This window comes from Leucopleurus acutus (genome assembly GCF_964270905.1).
Source record: "Leucopleurus acutus genome assembly, chromosome: 2".
Taxonomy (NCBI): Eukaryota; Metazoa; Chordata; class Mammalia; order Artiodactyla; family Delphinidae; genus Leucopleurus; species Leucopleurus acutus.
In genome coordinates, this window is record NC_139143.1 from 141,039,901 (window position 1) to 141,046,203 (window position 6,303).

Below are 6,303 nucleotides of genomic sequence, written 5' to 3' on the forward strand. Positions count from 1 at the left end.
GGGTGCCTCCAAGTAATCCACAGGCAACTGGCCAAAGACCAGGGTATTGAAGCCTCTAGAGACAGGCAGAAGTAGCCAAGGGAGACATAAAACATTAACATCAGCAGTAGGAAAGGATATTTCTCTCTCTTCTTCCTCTTCCCCTCTCTTTTGCCCCAAATCTGGAGATCCAGTAGAAATGAGGAGAATACACCCAGACATACACTTCTCATTCGCCGCTGAATATTCCTGCCCATGACTCAGGCCTATGTTGAGGGTTGCAAATCAGGAGACGTTGGGAAAAACAGAAATTTTAACTTGGGAGTGAGACTGAAACTTTGGTTTAGGCTCAATGAAACTTGATGTTATAACTGAAAGTGACATTTTCCTTCTGGATCCATTTTGCTCTCAAGATCCCATGCTTGTTGATGGATGAAGAAAACTTCAGACTTGCCAATGAAAGGTAATGCAGCCTTTCCTCACTTACCCGGAGAGGAGTCCGTACAGCATTGTCTTGGGTTCTCATTGTAACTTAAAGGGAAACGTTCACAAAGTTTAGAACCCTTGATGTCCCACAGATGAAGGAGGAGGATGTCCTCAAATTCCAAGCAGCAGGAACCCACAGGAACCCACAAGGTTGGTGGTACCAACCTTGACTTCCAGATGGAACAATACATCTCCTAAAGGAAAAGTGACGGCATCTACATTATAGATCTGAAGGGGACCTGGGAGAAGCTTCTGCTGCTTGTTGTGCGATTGTTACCATTTAAAAACTGACTGATCAGTGTCATATCCTCCAGGAACACTGGCCAGAGGGCTGTGCTGAAGTTTGCTGCTGTCACTGGAGCCACTCCTATTGCTGTCCACTTCACTCCTGGAACCTTCACCAACCAGATCCAGGCAGCCTTCCAGAGGCCGCATCTTCTGGAGGTTACTGATCCCAGGGCTGACGACCAGCCTCTCACAGAGGTGTTGTACGTGAACCCACCTACCACTGATCCCTGTAACACAGACTCTCCTCTACGCCCTGTGGACACTGCCATCCTTGCAGCAACAAGGGAGTTCACTCAGTGGGTCTGAGGTGGTGGATCCTGGCCCAGGAAGTTCTGCACATGCGTGGTACCATCCCGTGTGCACACCGTGGGAAGTCACGCCTGATCTCTGCTTCTACAGAGGTGCCGGAGAGACTGAAAAGGAAGAACAGGCCATGCTGAGAAGGCCATGGCCAAGGAGGAGCATCAGGGTGAATGGACTGCTGCAGCTCCCAAGTTCACTGTATTCTACCCGTGGTCGCAGACGGGTCTGAAGGTGCAGGTGCCTCTGTGCCTGCCCAGAAGTTCCTGCACAAGACGGGAGCCCTCAGCCCCATCTTACTAGGGATTTAGTAAGAAAAGCCATTTCCAGGGTATGTTATAATTAAAGTCATACTAATTCAGTCCAATCCTTAATCACCTACTCCACCTCACTCTGTACTGTGGGATAATTATATAATTATAACCCTGAGGCATTGCAGGACATGGGAGAAAGAATGAACCCTTCAAGTCTTTATGTTAATTACATGTTACTGTTGTCTAATTATTTGTCAGGAGAAGGCGATGAAGAGTGATGATAAAAGCATAAAAGTTTTTGCAGCTCCAGGACTCCAGATCCCAGCTCTGCCACTTAGTAACTGCCTGCCACAGTTTCCTCATCTCTGTTGCTAGGAGTATTTTTGGCATCCTCAAAGGAAGTTTTAGTGCATAGAAAGATTAATCAGAGGCTTAGTTTTGGTTTTTTTAATTAATTTTTAAAATTAAAGTTACAAATTGAAAACTCGAATTGTTCTTTAAGCTTTTAAGTTCGGCTTCAAATCTTATTAATCCATTTATAAGGCCAGTAAACATTTTTTAAAATTTTATCTTATTTATTTATTTAGAATTTTATTTATTTTTTATACAGCAGGTTTTTTTAGTTATCTATTTTAAACATATTGATGTATACATGTCAATCCCAATCTCCCAATTCATCCCACCACCCCCCTCCCCCCACTTTCCTGCCTTTGTGCCCCTACGTTCGTTCTCTACATCTGTGTCTCTATTTCTGCCTTGCAAACTGGTACATCTGTACCATTTTTCTAGAGTCCACATATATGCGTTAATATACGATATTTGTTTTTCTCTTTCTGACTTACTTCACTCTGTATGACAGACTCTAGGTCCATCCACATCTCCACAAATGACCCGATTTAATTCCTTTTTATGGCTGAGTAATATTCCACTGTATCTTCTTTATCCATTCATCTGTCGATGGGCATTTAGGCTGCTTCCATGACCTGGCTATTGTAAATAGTGCTGCAATGAACATTGGGGTGCATGTGTCTTTTTGAATTATGGTTTTCTCTGGGTATATGCCTAGTAGTGGGATTGCCGGGCCATATGTTAATTCTATTTTTAGTTTTTTAAGGAACCTCCATAATGTTCTCCAGAGTGGCTGTATCAATTTACATTCCCACCAACACAGCAAGAGGGTTCCCTTTTCTCCACACCTTCTCCAGCATTTGTTGTTTGAAGATTTTCTGATGCTGCCCATTCTGACCTGTGTGAGGTGATACCTTATTGTAGTTTTGATCTGCATTTCTCTAATAATTAGTGATGTCGAGCAGCTTTTCATGTGCCTCTTGGCCATCTATATGTCTTCTTTGGAGAAATGTCTATTTAGGTTTTCTGCCCATTTTTGGATAAGGTTGTTTGTTTTTTTTAATATTGAACTGCATGAGCTGTTTATATATTTTGGAGATTATTCTTTTGTATGTTGATTCGTATGCAAGCATTTTCTCCCATTCCGAGGGTTGTGTTTTCGTCTTGTTTATAGCTTCCTTTGATGTGTGAAAGCTTTTAAGTTTCATTAGGTCCCATTTGTTTATTTTTGTTTTTATTTCCATTTCTCTAGGAGGTGGGTCAAAAAAGACCTTGCTGTGATTTATGTCAAGGAGTGTTCTTCCTATGTTTTCCTCTAAGGGATTTATAGTATCCGGTCTTACATTTAGCTCTTTAATCCATTTTGAGTTTATTTTTGTGTATGGTGTTAGGGAGTGTTTTACTTTCATTCTTTTACATGCAACTGTCCAGTTTTCCCAGCACCATTTGTTGAAGAGGCTCTCTTTTCTCCATTGTATGTGCTTGCCTCCATTGTCATAGATTAGTTGACCATAGGTGCATGGGTTTATCTCTGGGCTTTCTATCCTGTTCCATTGATCTATATTTCTGTTTTTGTACCACTACCATATTGTCTTGATTACTGTAGCTTTGTAGTATAGTCTGAAGTCAGGGAGCCTGATTTCTCCAGCTCCATTTTTCGTTCTCAAGATTGCTTTTGCTATTTGGGGTCTTTTGTGTTTCCATACAATTTGTGAAATTTTTGTTCTACTTCTGTGAAAAATGCCATTGGTCATTTGATAGGGATTGCACTGAATCTGTAGATTGCTTTGGGTAGTAGAGTCATTTTCACAGTATCGATTCTTCCAATCCAAGAACATGGTATACCTCTCCATCTGTTTGTATCATCTTTGATTTCTTTCATCAGTGCCTTATAGTTTTCTGAGTACAGGTCTTTTGTCTCCATAGGTAGATTTATTCCTAGGTATTTTATTCTTTTTGTTGCAATAGTGAATGAGGTTGTTTCCTTAATTTCTCTTTCTGATCTTTTGTTGTTAATGTATAGGATGGCAAGAGATTTCTGTGCATTAATTTTGTATCCTGCAACTTTACCAAATTCATTGATTAGCTCTAGTAGTTTTCTGGTGGCATCTTTAGGATTATCTATGTATAGTATCATGTCATCTGCAAGCAGTGACAGTATTACTTCTACTTTTCCAATTTGTTTTCCTTTTATTTCTTTTTCTTCTCTGATTGCCATGGCTAGGACTTCCAAAACTATGTTGAATAATATTGGTGAGAGTGGACATCCTTGTCTTGTTCCTGATCTAAGAGGTAATGCTTTCAGTTTTTCACCATTGAGAATGATGTTTGCTGTGGGTTTGTCATATATGGCCTTTATTATGTTGAGGTAGTTTCCCTCTATGCCCACTTTCTGGAGAGATTTTCTCATAAATGGGTGTTAACTTTTGTCAGAAGATTTTCTTCATCTATTGAGATGATCATTTGGTTTTTATTCTTCAGTTTGTTAATATGGAAAATCACACTGATTGATTTACGTATATTGAAGAATCCTTGCATCTCTGGGATAATTCCCACTTGATCGTGATGTATGATCCTTTTAATGTGTTATTGGATTCTGTTTGCTAGTATTTGGTTGAGGGTTTTTGCATCTATATTCATCAGTGATATTGGTCTGTCATTTTTGTGTGTGTATGTGATATCTTTGTCTGGTTTTGGTATCAGGGTGATGGTGGCCTTGTAGAATGAGTTTGGGAGTGTTCCTTCCTCTGCAATTTTTTGGAATAGTTTGAGAAGGGTGAGTGTTAGCTCTTCTCTAAATGTTTGATAGAATTCACCTGTGAAGCCTTCTGGTCCTGGACATTTGTTTGTTGAAAGATTTTTAACCACAGTTTCAATTTCATTACTTGTTATTGTTCTGTTCATATTTTCTATTTCTTCCTGATTCAGTCTTGGAAGGTTATACCTTTCTAAGAAGTTGGCCATTTCTTCCAGGAAGGTTATATCTTTCTAAGAAGTTGTCCATTTCTTCCAGGTTGTCCATTTTATTGGAATAGATTTGCTTGTAGTTGTCTCTTATGATGCTTTGTATTTCTGTGGTGTCCATTGTAACATCTCCTTTTTCATTTCTAATTTTATTGATGTGAGTCCTCCCCTCTTTTTCTTGATGAGTCTGGCTAAAGGTTTATCAATTTTGTTTATCGTCTCAAAGAACCAGCTTTTAGTTTTCTTGATCTTTGTTATTGTCTTCTTTGTTTCTATTTCATTTATTTCTGCTCTGATCTTTATGATTTCTTTCCTTCTACTAACTTCAGATTTTGTTTGTTCTTCTTTTAGTTCCTTTAGGTGTAAGGTTGGGTTGTTTATTTGAGATTTTTCTTGTTTTCTGAGGTAAGATTGTATTGCTATAAACTTCCTTCTTAGAACTGCTTTTGCTGCATCCCATAGGTTTTGGGTTGTCATGTTTTTATTGTCATTTGTTTCTAGGTAATTTTTGATTTCCTCTTTGATTTCTTCAGTGATCTCTTGGTTATTTCATAACATAGTGTTTAGCCTCATGTGTTAGTGATTTTTACATTTTTTTCCCTGTAGTTTATTTCTAATCTCGTTACGTTGTGGTCAGAAAACATGCTTCATATGATTTGAATTTCCTTAAATTTACCAAGGCTTGATTTGTGACCCAAGATGTGATCTATCCTGGTGAATGTTCCTTGTGCACTTGAGAAGAAAGTGTAATCTGCTGTTTTCAGATGGAATGTCCTATAAATATCCATTAAATCTGTCTGGTCTATTGTGTCATTTAAAGCTTGTGTTTCCTGATTAATTTTCTGTCTGGATGATCTGTCCATTGGTGTAGGTGAGGTGTTAAAGTTCCCCACTATTATTGTGTTACTGTCGATTTCCTCTTTAACAGCTGTTAGCATTTGCTTTATGTATTGAAGTGCTCCTATGTTGGGTGCATATATAATTGTTATATCTTCTTCTTGGATTGGTCCCTTCATCGTTATGTAGTATCCTTCCTTGTCTCCTATAACATTCTTTATTTTAACGTCTATTTTATCTGATATGGGTATTGTTACTCCAGCTTTCTTTTGATTTCCATTTACATGGAGTATCTTTTTCCATCCCCTCACTTTCAGTTTGTATGTGTCCCTAGGTCTGAAATAGGTCTCTTGTAGACAGCATACATATGGGTCTTATTTTTATATCCATTCAGCGAGCCTGTGTCTTTTGGTTGAAGCATTTAATCAATTCACATTTAAGGTAATTATCAATATGTATATTCCTATTACTATTTCCTTAATTGTCTTGACTTTGTTTTTGTAGGTCCTTTTCTTCTCTTGTGTTTCCCACGTAGAGAAGGTCCTTTAGCATTTATTGTAGAGCTGGTTTGGTGGTGCTGAATTCTCTTAGCTTTTGCTTATCTGTAAAGCTTTTGATTTCTCCATCATATCTGAATGAGATCCTTGCCAGGTAGAGTAACCTTGGTTGTAGGCTCTTCTGTTTCATGACTTTAAATATGTTGTGCCACTCCCCTCTGGCTTACAGAGTTTCTGCTGAGAAATCAGCTGTTAACCTTATGGGAGTTCCCTTGTATGTTATTTGTCATTTTTTCCTTGTTGCTTTTAATTTTTATTTATTTATTTATTTATTTTTGCTGTGTTGGGTC

General features: G+C 38.5%; 1 pseudogene across 1 annotated transcript; it reads left to right on the forward strand.

The window, feature by feature from the left end:
• The first annotated feature begins 548 nt into the window (after nt 1-548).
• LOC309974596 (small ribosomal subunit protein uS2-like) lies at nt 549-1,364 on the forward strand (annotated as a pseudogene). Its single transcript has one exon. The product of its transcript is annotated as a small ribosomal subunit protein uS2-like (transcript).
• Nucleotides 1,365-6,303: the final 4,939 nt, after the last annotated feature.